A 19,466-nucleotide genomic window follows, 5' to 3' on the forward strand; every position below is an offset into this window, starting at 1 on the left:
CATTCTTTCTCAACGATAAATAGGCCTTTGATCCTCATTGTAACATAGTTCAAAGGCATGTAGCCGCCACATTTCTTCTCAGAGATAAGCTACCATTGCCTTAGCTAGTTTATTTCCATTTTTGTTTGTAAACATATTTCAGTATTTTAGAATAATGAAATGAAGTATTATTTCTGTTGCAAATCTATATGTGTGGTTATATCTGTAATTTGTTGCGTTCTTCTTTAAATCTGGATCAGTGGTATTAGAGGGGTTTTCTCTTTCTATGTTTTTCTTTTCATGTCCCTAATGGGGTCCGGATATAAGGAGTTAGGGCTTGAACTAGTCGAACCTTTGCAAGACCAGCCTCGCAAATCCCAACGACCTCCCATGGCATATGAAAAGAAAGATGAGGGGGCAGGAGATCCTATCAAAATCTTGCTCGAAGAGGCCCTCGAGCGAAAAAGGAACACAATGATGGACAAATTTTCCCAGATCCTTCAGTGGTTACCCAAGAGCGACACATCTACTTCCAGCAGCTACTCTGGAAGCACCACATCCTTTAAGGTACAAGTTAACTTTGAAATTTCCTTATTTGAGGGTTAGATAGATGGAGACGCCAGAGATAAATGGTTAAATCTTCTAGAAGGGTATTTTTTTGTTCATGATTTTTTCGGATGGGAAAATATTAGTTTCACTCTTCTCAAAGCCACCCCCAACATCAAGGACTAGTGGGAAACCTACTGCAAGTAGAAGGATGAAAGTATGGTCTCACTGTTTTCAGCCACAACCACTTGGAATTCATTTCGGATTGCCATCAAGGAGCAGTAATACTCTGTCGGAAGCTATGAGGATAAATACATAAAGTGGACCATGCTGCGGCAGGGAAGGGACCAAGACGTGCCAGAGTTTACCAATATTTTCCACACCCTTCACACAAAGTTGGGTATTAAGGATTCAGAGCAGCATTTGGTACTCAAATATTGCGGTTGCTTGCACAGGTACATCCAGGAAGAAATATAATTCCTAAACATCTCCTCACTTAGCAAGGCATACGAATATGCCGTCAAGATCGAGCAAAAATTTAAACAGAAGAAGTGAGACTTTGGATCTGTGAATCCGAAGCAAAGGAAAGGTGCCCCAAAACTATAGAAAAAAGGACAAAGCTAAGGCGGGGTGGCCCAAGAGAACCCGCCAAAGCTGCAAGCAAAGAACAACACCATGAATCTAAAAAAGGACACGGGAAAGTGGTGTGAGTTCCATAAGAGCTCCACTCACAACACAAGTGAGTGTCGGGCCAAGCAGTTACTGGTGGCTGAGCTAAAGGTTTCAGAATCAGATGCATGTTTTGACTCTGAGTCAGAACCCGAAAAGGGGAATGACAAAGGAAAGCAGATTATCAATGCGAAGCCCAATGCCACTGTTTCCACCACGAAGATCTAGAAGAAGGAACTCGAAGATCTAGAGGAGGAGGAGCATCTCTTCCACTCCCAGATGTGGGTAAAGGGCTCCCTGCTATAGCTCATCATCGACAGCGGGAGCCAAAAGAATGTCATTTCAATAGAGGTCATGAAGCAGCTGCGCTAACCGACCATAGCACATCCACAACCATACACCATCGGGTGACTTCACCAAGGACGGGATCTTCGCGTGAGCCAACAGTGTCACCTTCCATATAACATCAAGCCCTTTATGGATGAGGTATTGTGTGACATTTCTCCCCTCGAAGCTTGTGATGTATTATTCAGACAACCATACTTGTGGAAGTGACATGCTATGTATGAATCAAGGCCCCATGTTGTTATTGTTACTTTGGGAAATAAGTTGTACATGATACTAGAGGTAGCACCGCCTACTCCCATCTCTTTGGTTACTGAAAAAAAATGCAGTAAGCTCATTTCCAAAACCGCGAAATTTGTTTTCCTGATGGTATGCCCTCAATGAAAGAAGAAGACAATGGTCGTGACCTCTAGACAGGGCCCCTCCACACGAAAACTACAAATGGACACGATCATGGAGGAGTATGAGGAAATCTTCACCTACCCTGCAGGGGTTCCTCTGCAATGTTAGGTCAAGCACTCCATCGTTCTAACCCCAGGTGCACCACTGCCTAATGGACCAATCTATCGGTGCTCTGTTATGGAGAACGATGAAATCAAGAGGTAGATTTAGGAGCTGCTACAGAAAGGTCACACCCATCTAAGTTCATCACCCTGTGGGAGCCTGATCGTGTTGGTACATAAGGATGGGACTTGGAGTCTCTGTATTGACTATCAGGCGCTGAATAAGATCACTGTCCGTAATAGGTACCTGATCCCATGGATTGAAGACCTCCTGGACCAACTGAAGGGGGCAAAATATTTCATCAAGATTGATTTGAAGTCAGGATATCACCAGGTACCAATCAAACACTGCGATGTGTGAAGACTGCCTTCAAAGCCAAGGATGGCCTTTTCAAATGGTTGGTTATGCCTTTTGGACTGGCAAATGCTCCTGCAACCTTCATGAGGCTAGTGGATGACATCTTGTAGCCACTCACAAACTCATTTGTAGTGGTATACTTGGATGACATCCTGATCTTAAGCCAGAGCTAGGAAGAGAACCGCCACCACATCCGACGGGTTCTCCAACACTACGACTGTTACACTAAAAAAATGTCACCATGACTATTTACAGTTAGTATGGCTCAATCAACAGTCATGCTACCCTCTTAGGCAAGTCTTATGCCTCTGCTCTCCATGTCAAACTCCAAAAAAGAGAGAAAGTCTTGTATAAATGTATTTATCTCTGGGGACGCAGGTTCTCTCAACCTTACCTGCGGGGACGCTCCCAATGTTCACAAAAGCTGCGTCCAAAGACGCTCTGTATGTAAAGGGACAGGTGCGTCCCCCTGTAAAGGTTAGAATGCGCAAGTTTCATCTTTAAAAAGTTACTTGTGGTCATTTCTAGAGCATTCTAGAAGGTTGTTCGACGTGTATTGGGCGCCTCCAGATGGTTCATGCACTCCTATCAAAGAGGAACTTATCCCATCAATAAGGGAGCTATCCCACCCAAAGAGGGGATTATCCCATTGATGGTGGACCTGATTAACCTCCTCTTGAGCACTATAAATACAGGCATTGGGCCAGAAGGAGGAGAGGTTGAAGCTATACATTTTCTAAGGGTAAATGCTGCAGGAATTAGGACTCCCATTTAGAAGCTTGTGAGGAGAGATTGCCATCTTTGCTTGTTCTATTTGGAAGTGGGTGAGCTTTGTCAAAGTAAAGGAGAACTCTTGATGGACCCTGGGAAGGACTTGCACAACACCAAGGCTCAGGTTGTATTTGTTCTTTTTGTTACCTATTAATGCAAATGAGTCCATTCTTCTCAATAACTTGTTGTTTATGAGTTATTTCATGTGCTCCTTGGTCTACATGTTGAATATGCTTTGTTTTATGTTATAATCAGGTGCTATTTAATTGTTTGACTGTTGGTGATTACAGGTTTTGGAGAAAAGGAGGAGCTCATCCAGATCAACAAAGCTTGGACTTCTACAACAGCGTTTGGACAAAGGTAAGAACAAAACACTTGATATCTCATATCATAATGCATGTTTAGAGAAGGATAGATCTTGTTTGTCTTGTTTGTCACTAGAGAGTCTTAGGCTCCTAGGGAGGTTGGTTGTGTCCGCACAATCGACTCTTTCCGCCTGACAAATTGGCGACTCCGCTGGGGAATCCATTAATGTGAAAAGTCTTTTCCTTTGTATGAACTTTGCTCTGAGAAAATTAGTTTATTTTTCTGGTTTTTGGCTCTGTGACTTTGTCTTTGGGTGGGTTAGCTTAGAGTTAGAATCCTTTTAGTTTTTCTTGAGTTTTTCAGTAGGACGCACCCTCTGAGTGTTGCACAGTGCGTCCCTGGACGCACTGTTGCTGTGTGCACAGAGCGGGCCCGCACCTGTTCTAACGGGTCGCCTGCGTCCCCCTGCTAAAAGTTGAGAAAACTCCATTTTTTACTTTTTTACTCTTAGTTTTTGTTTTTTCGTAGTTTTTACTGCCCAGATTCATTAGTCCCTTGTCAAAGATCTTCACCTGAACTTGTTTCTATAGCATTGAGTGTTTTAGTGGATTTCATAGAAGTTTAAGCCCTAGGGTTTGATTTTTGAGTAGGTCTTGTAGTGACTTTGGCGGTAGAAGTTGTCAAGCCTTAGATCTCTCTGGTTTTGTCAACATTCTTAGAAGTCAGACCTGTCATAAAGTCTACCTGTGTGAGCAACTTACCATTGAGTTGTCTCGTTGGCGAATTTCGAAGTGCTTGTTGATTAAGTCTTGAATTCCATTTTACAAAAAGAACAAAAAGATTTGAGTTTTGTTTTGACTAGTCTTTTGATTCTGCATTAGCTAGTCCTTGATTTGATTTTGATCAAGTAAAACAACCTAGAATCATCTTTGTGAGCTTTTGCCTTGTTAGGTTTGTTTAGAGTAATTTCTCTTTTGATTTGCTTGTGAGTCAAGTTTTCATAGTTTTTCTAGCTTTTGAGATTGTTTTGTGTTAAGATAGGTTTATATGCTTTATTAAAAAGAGAAAATACAAAAATATCTCCTTTGAAAAGTTTTGTTTCAAGTAGCTTTGAAAGTTTTGAAAGAAAAAGAGTTTTTCGTGCAAGTAAAGAGTGGTCATGTTTGTGTGCTTGAAAAGAAAAAGAGAATTGTTTCTTTGATTGTCTTTTCTAAGGAAGTTGTTTTCTCTAAAATTTGCATTCTCTCAACTCTCTTAGTTAAGAATTTCATTGAAAAAGCAAAGTAGCGTAAATCATCTTAGGTGCATCTTTGTAGTGGTTGGAGTCGAGTCTACACACCATTGGTTTCACTTCCACTACCTTGTGACTTTAAAGAACAACCATAAAAGTAACGCTTAAAGTAAAATCGAAATAGTAACTTTTATTTACTAGGGCTCTGAAGCACCAATTTAGATCAGGCTAGTGTCTTGGAGTAGGTGAGTAATTAACTCTCCAAGACAACAAAACCAAACAAGTAGCTTATCTTGTGATAGATTAAATCCAATTGTCTCATTTGTACTCTGGGAAAGCTCCTCTTAAAGGAGAAGCACGAGCTCGTGTCCGAACCAGTGAGGGGATCATTCCCCCCTCGTTGGGAACGACGCCAGACACGCACGTATTACAAACGGTAAACCTCGGATTAACCATTGTCGAGGAGCCAGGGGTCACTTGTCGGTAAACCTTGGATTATTGTCAAGGAGCCGGCAAGGGGATTGAGCTTGCTACTCTGCCCTTGCGTGCTGTCGGAGTTTAGACTGTTCCCCCAGGTGCATTTGTTGTGGTTGGTAACCTTAGTGGCCATTATCTTTAGGATTCTACCGAGGTGACGGTGGAGGGAAGGTCCCACTGTACCTGGAGCAGACGTCGGTTATACTCACTTGGATTTTCTGGGGGGTTCACTTCACTCGAGACGGTTAAAGTGGAGGAACTTGGTCCAGTCTATTCATTAAGCAGGTTGCCGGGGTAACTGTTCCACCCGCCATTTCTGTACTGAATCCAGCGAGGTTGGGCTTCATCACCAACTAGCGCTTTTGGTCCGGAAGACTACTGTTTGTGTTTGGTTTGACGCCCTAGATTCTTTAGGCGTGTGATTCAAATTTGTTTGGTTCTTTAGAGACTTTAGGTGGTTTGATTTGAAATTTTATTTTGTTTTCGTGTGTAGTAGTTAAAAGTTTTTAGCTGTGGCGGAATTACCGAGACAGTCCCGTAGACTTCGGGGCAAGTCTCCTGAGATTGTTACCGGAATAGATTTGTTAAGAAAACTCCGTAAATCGCGGGGTGAATCTCCTGAAGATATTCCAGGTCAGTACGAAGGGTTAAAGGTCCTTGTAACTCCTCCTAGTGGCAGTAGAGTAGGTTCACCTGAAGAAGGAGAATCTTCCTTGGTAGTCCATCCAGATTACCAAAGTTTAGAGACAGGTTATAATCCCGAAGCTGTTTCAGTTTCTGAGCTTGTTGGTAGTTTTTCGTCTGCTAGTGATACAGGCGAAGAACCTGAAATATCTGAACCTGTTACTCCAACTTCTAGTGTTCCAGATTCACCGAGAATAGAAAGAATTATCACCGAAAATCTTCCTACTGGTTTGATTGCTATAGAAGAACTTGCTCCAGAGGAGGAAATAGGTGTCTCTAACCTTGAAGGTCAACTTACTATTGATCTAAGGGAGCGTGAATCCATCTTTTACAGTCCTCCTAGAAGTACTACTTGGTACCTTTCGTTAACCAATTATTTAGACAACTCAGGGGTAGGTTTTTCTACACCTCGTACTCCTTTTCCACCTGGAGGTATTTATACTCCTGTAAATATGTCTGGTCAGTCGTCCGTGTTTACTCAAAGTCCTGAATCTTTCTTACACGGCGGTCCTTCTGTTCCCACTGGGTATCAATCTCTTTCTGGTACCTTTGCGGGAGCATCTCCTCAACCCGTTGATCATGGGTTATTAGTTGGAAACAGTGGTAATGTACCATTGGGTGTAGGAGACATTTACATGATGTCAGGTTCAGTTCCCGTTTCCCAACCTCAAGGTGGCCAATTACCGCCTGGGGGGCAACCGCAGTTAACGCCTGGGGGGCAACCTCAAAGTCAGTATGTACCTATGGTGCAATACGTGCCTCAAGGTCAACCCCAGCCTCAATATGTACCCCAGGGTCAACCTCAGTATCAATATCAACCTCAAGGATGGCAACCTCAAGGGTATCAACCCCAAGGTTATCAACCTCAAGGGTACCAACCTCAAGGTCAAGGTCAACCCCAGTATCAGTATTTACCTCAAGGTTATCAACCTCAAGGTCAATACTCGAGTCAAGGTTATCAACCGCCTCAAGGTCAGTCATATGTTCCAAGTATGGGAACTGCACCTTACAATTATCAATCCTACCCTCAATCCGGTTATGGATCTCAGTATCCTCAACCTGTTACGGGTCAATACCCTGGAATGTTAGTGTGGGATCCATCACAGGGTCAACAGGTGTTGCAGCCAAGTATACAGATGGTTCCTCAAGCTGGACAACCCGTAGTTTCTGGTCCAACCCAGCAACCGCAACCTGTCCAGTCAAATGTTCAAACTTCTGTAACTTCGGTAGTTACTCAGCCGCCAATTGCACCTAGTACTCCATCTCAAACGGCTGCTGCAACTACCGCTACATCTACCATACTTACTTCTGGAGTATCGACGGCTCCAGTTTCTACTGTCCCTGTAACCACGCCTCAGACATCTTTACCGTTGTCTGGATCTACGATTCAAACCACGGTCCAGATGCCTGTAGGTCAGCCTGGTATAAGTACGGTTGTCACTACTCAACCTCAATTTGTTCAACCTCCGTACCAGGGACAGTACCAACATGGGCAAGCTGTCCAACAACCGGTTTACCAGTATCAACCGTATCCTGGGTACACTTATCAACAACCTCAACAACCCCAGTACGGTCCGGTTAATCCTGGTTTTCCAGGAGGATATAATATCCCAAATGCGACTCCTGTTCCTAGTTATCCTGGATATCCTCCTCCTGGGGCTGGTATTGTGACCCAGAGTTTTAGAGATCCTAACCGGCAGTTACCGTTTATCGCAACTTTGGATTTACCAGACTTGACGCGCCTAACGAACGATCCAATTCAATATCTTCAGTTCTGGCCGCCAATGCCAAATAAGTTGCCCAGTGATATACCCAAGTTCGAAGGTAAGTCTGGAGAGGATCCGTCCAATCACGTGATGACTTACCACCTCTGGTGTGCTTCAAATTCTATCTCGGATGATTCGATCCGCTTACGTCTTTTCCAGCGTACACTCATTGGTCTCGCGGCCAAGTGGTACATTGAGTTACCACGGGCCTCTTTTTACAATTTTAGCCAGTTAGCTACCTCGTTCTTAACTCACTTTCAGTTGCCGGTCAGATACGATAACGGCACGGAGTTATTAACTTCACTAAAACAATCGACGTCCACGTATATTTCTGATCACATTCATGAGTGGAGACGTCGAAGAAGGCTAGTGAAAGTTTTTATCCCGGACCAAATCTTAGCTGAATGGTTTGTCAAATCATTATTACCGAAGATTACTGAAGATGTAGCTAAGGCCGGAGTAGTTACTGAGGAGCAAGTCATTGCTCAGGCACAATACCTTGACTTAGTTTACACTCAGTCGGGTACGTTACACGAGAAGATTCCGGATCTTCCAAAGTCGAATCAAATCGCTGCTGCTCCTTCGGGATCTCATGCCGCTGATGGTATGATTGGTATCGTGAATACAAAGAGCAAGAAGAAGTCTTCCAAGGCTTCAACTACTCCTATTATCACTTTGCCTGATTCTCCGACAGGAGAGTCTTCTCCTGAACTTACCGCCGATATTCACGCTGTAGAGTCATCTACGGCCAAATCAAAAAACGGTGGAAAGAAGAAAGGAAAGAAGAAGGCTAAAGCAGACAAGGCTCCGAAGGAGAAAACAGAAAAGTCGGAAACCAATGACGAAAAGCGCAAACCTCGATATCCTTGTCTTATTTGTGAAGAGGATCATTTTACGAGAGATTGCCCTCATCGGGCCGAGGTTGTGAAAATAGTCAAAGGTTCTCCCACTCCTGCTGTGTTAAAAAATCCATTTCCGGAGCAGGAGAATAAGATGATAGGTTCTTCTTCGAATGCCAGTGAAGAACCCATTTTGATGATGTCTCATGTGAGGATTGCGACTCGATCGCAAGATTATGGTAGTAAGAATCCTGTTGATGGTAAGGAAGCAGAATCTTCTCACTCTAACCCATCAACCTCAGCTCCTGGTTCCGATCCACTACAGATCGAAAAACCTAACCCAGACTTAGTAATTAAACCGCCCGCCAAGGGTGTACTTCGAAGGTCTGCTTTCAATCCACATGCGAGAGCAGCCCAGAATTACAACATTGTTGAGGACTTAGCTGTTTCACCCTCAGCAATGTCGGCGTTAGAAGTGCTGCAATCATGCCCAGCACAACGAAAATTGCTTTTGTCGGCTATCGGAGCTGTTGATGTTCAGGACCCGAATCTAATGATCTTCGATCTAGAAAATAGTACACCGCGTCTCCCCCATCAAATGGCTTTCCAAATTCCAGTGATAGTCAAAAACAGGCCTATTCATCGGACTGTGATTGATGAGGGAGCTTCTACGTGTATTATGTCGATTCAATGTTGGAGATCCCTTGGTTCTCCTTCGTTGAACCAATCCCCCACCATCCTTAAGGCCTTTGATGGCCGTGGGTTCCGTCCGTTTGGTATTCTACAAGAATTGCCTATAGGGGTAGAAGGTAAAACCGTTAGTCTGGATGTGGAAGTGGTTGATGCCCCTCTAGACTACAACCTTCTTTTGGGTCGAAGTTGGTCATATGCTATGACAGCGGTCGTTTCATCGGTCTTCAGAGTAATTAAGTTTCCACATAACGGTAAGATCGTGACTATTGATCAGCTGACATACTTTTCATCCGACCCAGCCTCTTCAGAGAGTATCCAGCATGTCGGTAAGACGACAATCCCTTATAGGGACGTTGGTGTAGGTTTAGTTAAAGATTCCGGTTTACTGGGAACTTTTCCTCTCCCTCCACTCAGCGTAGATCCTTCGTTTGCAACAATTCATATGATTACATCAGAAAACATTATTTATGATGATCCTTGGTTGTCCCATCTGACTCTGAGATAGACTCATTCGGTGATGCTATGCCCTTGAGTCCATATGAAATTGCTTATGAAGCTCTCATGTCTTTTACCGACTTTCATTCGACCGAGCTCGACCAAATGAATGTGGTCAGTGAAGAGTCACTTTTCACCTCACCCTTAGAACGGATAGCGTTTCCCGAAGTCGTGTCATCTGACGAACAACTTCGCGAAATCCTAAGTGTAGACGATCTACCATGGGAGGATCTCCATCACAGATCTTCGTTTTTACCTAAGGATGATGCATTTGAAAATGATTTTTCATCTATCTTTACCGCTGAATATGTCAAAGACGCTCAGGATCCAACGAAACATTCTGATTCAGAGTTGAATTTAGGGAATATTTCTCGTACTATTCCCATTGATATTTCAGTGAAGCCCGGAATTGAGGAAAACATTCATATAGGTGCCGCATGTACAGAAGAAGAAATCCAAACTTACAAGGCCCTATTCCAAGAATTCCGCGATGTGTTTGCCTGGTCTTACGAGGAAATGCCGGGAATCGATCCTGCCATTGTTGTTCATGAAATAAAGACCTACCCGGATGCTAAACCCGTCCGGCAACGGTTGCGTCAGATTCACCCTCGAAAAGCGGCTGCGATTAAAGCAGAAGTCGAAAAGCTGTTGAAAGCAGGTTTCATTTATCCGATCCCGTTAACGGATTGGGTATCGAATATTGTTCCGGTCAACAAGAAACAAGGAACAATAAGAATCTGTATCGACTATAGGGATATAAATCGAGCTTGTCCAAAAGACAACTATCCTACGCCTTATATCGATCAAATTATTGATGATTGTGCCGGAAGTGAAATGTTTTCCTTTATGGATGGTTTTTCGGGCTATAATCAAATCAATATTCTACCTGCCGACCAACCAAAAACGGCATTCATTTGTCCATGGGGGACATTTGCTTATTGCAAATTACCTTTTGGGCTTAAGAATGCCGGGGCCACTTTTCAACGGGCGATGTCTTATGCATTTCATGACATCAAGCACATTGTGCAACCGTATCTCGATGATTTGCCTGCTCATTCTTTACATCGAGCTGATCACCTTGTCCACCTACGAGCAATCTTTATGAGGTGTAGGCATTATCGAATTCGGTTGAATCCCCACAAGTGTGTTTTCTGTATAGAAACAGGTCGATTGCTGGGATTTGTTGTTTCAAAAGCCGGCATTCGCGTCGATCCCTCGAAAGTCGAGGCTATCATCAAATTGCCTCCTCCTTCGAGTTTGCGCCAACTCCAAAGTTTGCAAGGGAAAGCGAACTTTTTACGCCGATTCATCCCAAACTACGCCGAGGTCACTAAAGGTTTTACACGGTTGTTGAAACAGAACGCACAATTCTTTTGGGACGAGATTGCCCAACAATCTTTTGATGCACTTAAACACGCGTTGACCCATGCACCGTTGTTGCATCCTCCCAACTACAACCAGGACTACTTCTTATACCTCGCAGCTTCGCATTCCACCATTGGAATGGTGTTAGTTCAAGAAGATGAATTCGGAGCGGAACATGTGATATATTATCTTAGTAGGACCTTAAATCCCACTGAGTTAAAATATTCGCATGTGGAGAAATTGGCCCTGGCAGCCGTTCAAGCTGTCCAGCGTTTTCGTCACTACATTCTTCTCCGTAAAACTACAGTTATTTCGGATTGCAACCCTATGATTTATATTTTGACAAAACAACTGCTAGGGGGCAAGTACTCTAAATGGATTGTTATCCTGCAAGAGTTCGACTTGGAGTTCGAGAAGTCCAAGTCTAAGAAATCCTTAGTTTTTGCGGAATTGATGTGTGATTTCCCGAGTGCTGACACAGAGACTGTGGCAGAGGAGTCCATTGCGGACGAATCTTTGTTTCTTATCAGTACTGTAGATCCGTGGTACGGGGATATAATCATCTATCTCCAAACCCAAACCTTTCGGCCTGAAGCTTCCAAGCGGAACGTCGAAAAATTCGGTTTCAATCCCAGCAATACAAAATTATTGGAGATACACTTTATCGCCGGGGGGCAGACTTAGTTTTTCGACGTTGTTTAACTCACGAAGAGGCTGAGAAGGTTTTGAATGATTGTCACTCTGGAGCATGTGGCGGTCATATGTCTGGGTATGCCACAGCTCAGAAGGTGTTGCGCGCTGGCTATTTCTGGCCGTCTATGTTTAAAGATTGTATCATTGCAGTCAGGAAGTGCCACAACTGTCAAGTGTTTGATCGCAAGATGCGCGCTCCACCTGCTCCTCTCCACCCTATAATTGCCGTTGGTCCATTCGCCAAATGGGGTATCGACTTTATTACTTGTAACCCTCACTCGGCCGGGGGGCATGCGTATATCATCCTCGCGGTTGATTATTTTACTAAATGGGCCGAGGCGATGCCTACATTCGACGCAAGCGGCAAAACAGCTGCAGTTTTCGTATTCAATCATATCATAACTAGGTTTGGTGTCCCACAAGCAATCATTACTGACCATGGGAGCCATTTTCGAAACATCATGATGACTGAGCTTACAAGCCAGCTTGGTTTGCGCCACGATAGCTCTACTCCTTATTATCCGCAAGCCAACGGTTTGGTTGAGTCTATCAACAAAGTTCTGGTTATCATGATCCGACGAACCATTGGTATTCATCGGTCGAATTGGCACAACATGTTATTTTCAGCGCTATGGGCATACCGAACCTCAGTGAAAAATTCAACAGGGTTCACTCCTTTCCAGCTAGTTTATGGCTTGGAAGCTGTGTTACCCATTGAATGCGAAATCCCATCACTTCAAATGGCTGTCGAATTACTTCCAGCTACTTCCGAAGAGGAGAAACGTTTATTGTACTTAGCTAAATTAGATGAGACTCGACGTGACGCTACATTGGCAATCGAGACTCACGCGAAACGAATGAAAGCTCAGTATGATAGAAATGTAACCCCTCGAAGTTTTTCGGAGGGAGACCTAGTGCTATTATATGATCAAGCTAACGATAAGCTAGGTGCTGGAAAATTCGTTCCTATGTGGCATGGACCCTACATTGTAAAGCGAAAGCTAGCAAAAGGGGCTTATGAGCTGGTTGATTTTGATGGGGACTCTTTGGGTAAACCCAGAAATGGACTTTACCTAAAGAGGTATTATGCTTAAATGGTGGGTATGGAGAAATTTTTAGATAGGTTAGATTTTCTTTCTAGCTAGCGTGTTTGTTAGTTTAGTCAGTGTGCTTAGCTTAGAGAGTGTGTTTTTCGTCGTTATTCTGGCTTATCTTGGTTTTACTCTTGATATTGCAGATGTCGACGCCTCTCCAAACATACATTGGATTTGCTGATGGTGCTTGTCGTAGTACACGGAATATCTCTTCCGCAGCTTGGGTTATCTATTCGCCCTCTGACGAGTTAGTTTCTATGCATGGGGTAAGCCTCGGTCAAACAACGAACAACATTGCAGAATACAGTGCAGTGGTTGAATTATTATCCGAATCTATTTCATTTGGAATTCGACGTTTGATAGTGAGGTTAGATTCTGAACTTGTTGTATTACAGCTTAATAGAGTTTATGCCATTAGAAATCCTGTGTTATTAAGGTTGTTTTTGAGAGTGCGTCTCTTGGAACGTGAATTTGATTACATTGAATATCAGCATATTCCAAGGTCTTTAAATACATTAGCAGATGCAATTGCTTCTCGAATGTTGGACAGACATTTACGATAATCATGCAAGTAAATTTAAAAACATTTCATCACATATGTTAAACAAGATAAGCCGGTAATAGTGATATATATATAGATAGGAGTGTGTCAAAAAATATACATCGTCTTCGATCATAGGTTGAAAAACACCTTATGATCGGCAAAAATGATAAAGTACAAAAAGCCAAAAATGTCACATGTGTCTACAAAAGTGACTAGTCAATCACTGGTGGTGCTCCCTATACGACACCACTGCACGGGCTACCTTACACAAAAATCTCCTAAACGGTCTAGGGACTGCGACTACAAAGCACTGAAGCCTGATAGGAATTTCATCCATAGTAGTCTCAGGCATATCTGCCGTCAGACGCTCTAGATCATGCTCCAACTCAGCTAGTACTTCTGCAGCCGCGTCCTGTGGGGCCGGTACCGGTGCAACTGGATGTCTCCTCTCAAAAGGCCGGAGGTTGGCTGGGCGCTGTGGACCAACATCTGCATTTTGAAAATTTTTACTGTCAGTTTTGAGACGATATATATAAAAACAAAAAAAATACATAATTTAAAAACTTGTGAAAAATAAAGTACCTCTGTCATCCCATTGTTCTCCCTGTGGAAGAACCATGTCCGGATCATGTCGAAAATCTACTCCGGCATACGGAAAGTCCTGGATCGAGAAAACCTGGTCCTCCAACCAGTGAAAGTAACTATCAGAAAATCGAACAACTGCCGCGCCCTCGTCAGGATGCCGGGCCATCACCGCAACCCATCGTACCAGCTTTGGCTCCCGAGGACCCAAGATATCAACAGTGAGTTGCTGAGGGATCAGCATCGGAACTCTCTCTAAGGCAAAGCTCACGACTAAAGGCCCATATCCAAAAGTTTTCAGTCGTCCGTTCTTTGCCTTAGTCAGTTGGCTCTTCACATTAGCCGACACAGCATCACACCAGTTGAAAATGGTGCCTTGGTAACAGTCAATTGCCATCCGCATTTGGGACCCAGAAGCAATGTGTAAAGCGGCTGCGCCGCAAATTCTGGTAACCGTGAACGCTATAACTTTGAGTTCACGCAGAGAGATGTGTTTGATCTCCACGCCTTTCGAATGGTGTGCACCAGGTGTGCACCAATCTTCCCGGAGACTAACAAGGGATTGGCCACCCGGCCTAGTCCCGGCTAGATTGAGTTGCTCACCTCTGTTTGGCAAGCCAGTGAGAAAGTATACATCCGAGGGCTCTATCTCGAGCTGGTGCCCTCCTATGTAAAAGCATTGCTCTTGAACGTTCCATCTCTCAACCAGCCATTCTAAGAATCTTACCTGAGCCCTCATGCCCGGTATGGCCCAGTATTTGTATAACCCGCATGCTTTTAGGGCATCCAAGGAAGGTTGGTGTTCTATTGCAGCTTCATCAACCTCTTCGTGCTCTCTTTCTCTCCAATCCAACATGGTGAGTGCCCTACACACCAAGAAATAATGATTAGAATTAATTTGGGAAATTTGAATGGTTATTTGTGAGGATTGGGGTTTCAAATTCCGCGTTCCACGGAGGACGCACCCCGCGTTTGGAACACAGGGCGTCGGGACGCAGCTGGCCTGAAGGTGGGCTGCGTCCCCCGACCATTTTCCTGTATAGGAAAAAGTCGGGGGACGCAGGTCACCCGAAGAGCACCTGCGTCCACCGAGGAGCGCATTTTGAAACCTAAACCCTCCCAAAAAACAAAACTAAAACCTAAAAAACAATTTTAATCGGATAGAAATGAAGAGTAGGATGTTGTAAAATACCTGGAAGAGACGGCGTTCGATTCTGACGGTCGGATTTTCCGCAGCGACCACGGGAAGTTTCTTGCCAAAAGCCCTTTGTTCAACCTCAACAGTAAAATGGTAAAAATGACATGGTAAAAAGTCTTTTTATAGGTTTTTTGGATGAATTTGTTCATTTTTCACCCGGAAAAGATGTTTTTCGATGTATTTTTGCCTATCTTAAACAGGTATGAGTAATGTGTTGCTTTTGTGCAGGACAAAGGGATTTAGAAGGAAAATTGTCATTTTTCACGAACCAAAATATCAGAGTCATCTTTTAAGCCCTTTTCTGACTCCTAAAATATGAAAAGATTGCCGAGCGTTTCTTTTACACTCGTTAAAATGGAATTAAAAGACGGTCCCCTTATAGCTCTTTTCTGACCGTAAAATCAGGAAAAGATTGCCGGGTTTTTGTCGTTTCAAACTCGATACGGAAATAAAACGACGTGTCCTTGATCGCTTTTTACTTTTCAGGTCAGTGGCACTAATTATGAAAGTACTCCTTGGTCGCAAGATCAAGCGGTTCCCCCAGGTATTATTTTATACTTTTTCGGGCTTGAGGGACACAAATCTACGAAAAAGTTCAACTTGGAGTCTTCTTAAGTTTTTCAGACTCTCTAAAATTGAAAAACACCGAGTTTCTCCTATACTGGGCTCGTTAAACATTTCACAGTAAAGGACCTGTTCAATTACAAACAGGAACGAACCACTCCTTCCTAGGGTTCGAATCAAAACTAGGTTGGACTCATCCGAAGGATGAGCTTATAATCAAGCATATGTTATCCTCCTCAAGCTTGTTAAAAATAAAGAGGTACTTGCCAGAAATGGTGGGGGAAAAGAGAGAAGAATGAACTTGTTTGTTACCTTTTGTCTCAAAAAAAACTTTATTACCACTCTTGAACACGACACTTTTCATTCACCTGGGTTGGGAAATCTTTTACCTCACAGTTGATCAAACCACTTTGAAAGTCTTTAACCGGGTTCTGGGGATTAACTTTGAGTTATTCGTCACCAAGCCATCTGTCGTGTCGTTATGTGTTCAAGAGGTCTGCAAGCAAAACTTTCATCTGCAAAATACTTGTCATCCATTTGACCATCCCTGAGTCAGTCCTTACAGCAACATTTCTTCAACTTGAACAATGATTTCGTGTTGCAGGCTTGCCTGCAACGGGTCGCTTTCTATCGACATCAGCACATTATCTAGAGAGATGACTTAGAAATCGTCAGTACCTTGAAGTCTGCATGCATCAATGGCAGGTTTCTCGCCTTTGACGTCAGTTTACATCATTGACTTTCGATCGAAGGATTCTGTGAAATGTTCGACATCAACTCATTCATTCACATCTCATGGATTGTACTGGGTACTTTGAGAACCATTGACATTACTGGTGGTCTCTCTCACGCTTGTTAACAGTTTACATCATCGACTGGTAATCAAGTGGTTTCTACCATGTTCGACATCAACTCATTTATTCGCATGGCTAGAATCGTACCAATTCGGGAAGTAGAAATGAAGACCCTGGATCTAGTTTCCACCATCCAGGCTGCGAGGAGTTTTGTATTCATTATCTAAGTAGACTAATCATAAACAGATGGCTGCGTCCATACTGTGTCTACAAAAGTCTATGATTGTGATGTACTGCAAGATCATTCCTGTATCAGAGTAGTTAGTCTGTTAGTTAAAATTTTGATCTGAGTATGGGAATGCCTACCTCAGTGATGATATAATCTTATACATGTATTTTGTGTTGAAAATTGCAGGTTCTGACCAGGCTCTCCATGGGATAATCCTTGAAATGATAAAGCACTTCACCCTTCCTAGATATTACAAACCCTAATCTATTCCAGGCTTCGCACTTTAGGGGGCAATCTGTTACACTAAAAAAATGTCACCATGACTATTTACAGTTAGTATGGCTCAATCAACAGTCATGCTACCCTCTTAGGCAAGTCTTATGCCTCTGCTCTCCATGTCAAACTCCAAAAAAGAGAGAAAGTCTTGTATAAATGAATTTATCTCTGGGGACGCAGGTTCTCTCAACCTTACCTGCGGGGACGCTCCCAATGTTCACAAAAGCTGCGTCCAGAGATGCTCTGTATGTAAAGGGACAGGTGCGTCCCCCTGTAAAGGTTAGAATGCGCAAGTTTCATCTTTAAAAAGTTACTTGTGGTCATTTCTAGAGCATTCTAGAAGGTTGTTCGACGTGTATTGGGCGCCTCCAGATGGTTCATGCACTCCTATCAAAGAGGAACTTATCCCATCAATAAGGGAGCTATCCCACCCAAAGAGGGGATTATCCCATTGATGGTGGACCTGATTAACCTCCTCTTGAGCACTATAAATACAGGCATTGGGCCAGAAGGAGGAGAGGTTGAAGCTATACATTTTCTAAGGGTAAATGCTGCAGGAATTAGGACTCCCATTTAGAAGCTTGTGAGGAGAGATTGCCATCTTTGCTTGTTCTATTTGGAAGTGGGTGTGCTTTGTCAAAGTAAAGGAGAACTCTTGACGGACCCTGGGAAGGACTTGCACAACACCAAGGCTCAGGTTGTATTTGTTCTTTTTGTTACCTATTAATGCAAATGAGTCCATTCTTCTCAATAACTTGTTGTTTATGAGTTATTTCATGTGCTCCTTGGTCTACATGTTGAATATGCTTTGTTTTATGTTATAATCAGGTGCTATTTAATTGTTTGACTGTTGGTGATTACAGGTTTTGGAGAAAAGGAGGAGCTCATCCAGATCAACAAAGCTTGGACTTCTACAACAGCGTTTGGACAAAGGTAAGAACAAAACACTTGATATCTCATATCATAATGCATGTTTAGAGAAGGATAGATCTTGTTTGTCTTGTTTGTCACTAGAGAGTCTTAGGCTCCTAGGGAGGTTGGTTGTGTCCGCACAATCGACTCTTTCCGCCTGACAACGACAACACAATTTATGTGCCAATTTGGAGAAATGCTCTTTTGGCATGACCAAGGATCAGTATCTTGGATATATTATTGATGAACAGGGGGTGCATGTAGATCCATCCAAGATCTAAGTCATTCGAGATTGGCCATCTCGAACCACTCTGACAAAGCTCCGTAGCTTTCTAAGTCTTGACAACTTCTACCGCAACTTCGTGTTGGGATTTTCTCATATCACTTGGCCCTTGAGTTAAGTCACCAAGGGAGGAGCGGAAGAAAATTTCTTTTGGTCTGAATCTAAAAAGAAGGCATTCATAGAGTTGAAAGATTGTCTGTGCTTGGCACCAGTGCTTGCATTACTAGACTTGTAACAACCATTTAAGGTCGAGACAGATGCCTCTGACTATGCTATTGGGGTAGTTCTACCTCAACATAGGTATCAAGTGGCATATCACAGTGAGATAATTTTGGACACAGTCCGGAAGTATCCCACTTACGACAAAAAGATGTATTCCATTGTGTAGGCCTGCAAACAATGGAAGCATTACATTTTGGGGAAGGAAATTGTCATCCACACAAACCACTAACCCCTGTAGTTCATACAGACCCAAGGGAAATTGTAGAATGATCGCCATCAGAAGTGGTCCACATACCTGCAGAAATTCCATTTGAATATCAAGTATAAGAAGGGAAACACCAATAATGTTGTAGATTGCCTCAATCGACCACCGATCATGGCGTTAATCACCGTGCTCAACTCTAGTGGGCACGAGACTTCTGATTGGCCACTTCTCTACAAAAGCGACCCAGAATTTGGCCACACATACCAGACACTCTTGGAGGGTCAACATGTTCCATATTTTGACCTCCAAGATGCCCTATTATGCCACCTGGGTCCCCTTTGTGTTCCTTCAAGAAAGCGTGCCAAGATGATTTGGGAAGCACACTATAGTCCAGTTTCTAAGCATTTCAAGGTTGAGAAAATGGTGCCAATACTGCAGAAGTATTTCTATTGGTCAAATCTTCATCAGGATGTCAGGAAGTACATCAGATCATGCACTACTTACACCATTGCCAAACCGACCTTCAAGAAGCAAGGCCTCTATACCTCGTTACCTACCCCTAGTCGACCTTGGGAATCCATCTTCATGGATTACATGTTGGGCCTTCCTTCCACTAACCATCGAAATGACTGTGTTTTCGTGGTTGTCAACAGGTTCTCAAAGATGGCCATTATGGCAGCCTACAAGAAGAATGTCACAGCAGAAGCCACTGCTAAACTCTTCTCTGAACGAGTGTGGGTACACTATAGGATCCGACAGTTGATCATCTCATATCGGGACAATAGGTTCCTCAGTACATATTGGTCTAGTCTCTGGTCGATGATGGACACTAAAATCACTAAG

The sequence above is a fragment of the Pinus tabuliformis genome, chromosome 4_2 (genome assembly GCF_031772625.1).
Source record: "Pinus tabuliformis cultivar Carrire ecotype Pingquan chromosome 4_2, CPIR1, whole genome shotgun sequence".
Taxonomy (NCBI): Eukaryota; Viridiplantae; Streptophyta; class Pinopsida; order Pinales; family Pinaceae; genus Pinus; species Pinus tabuliformis.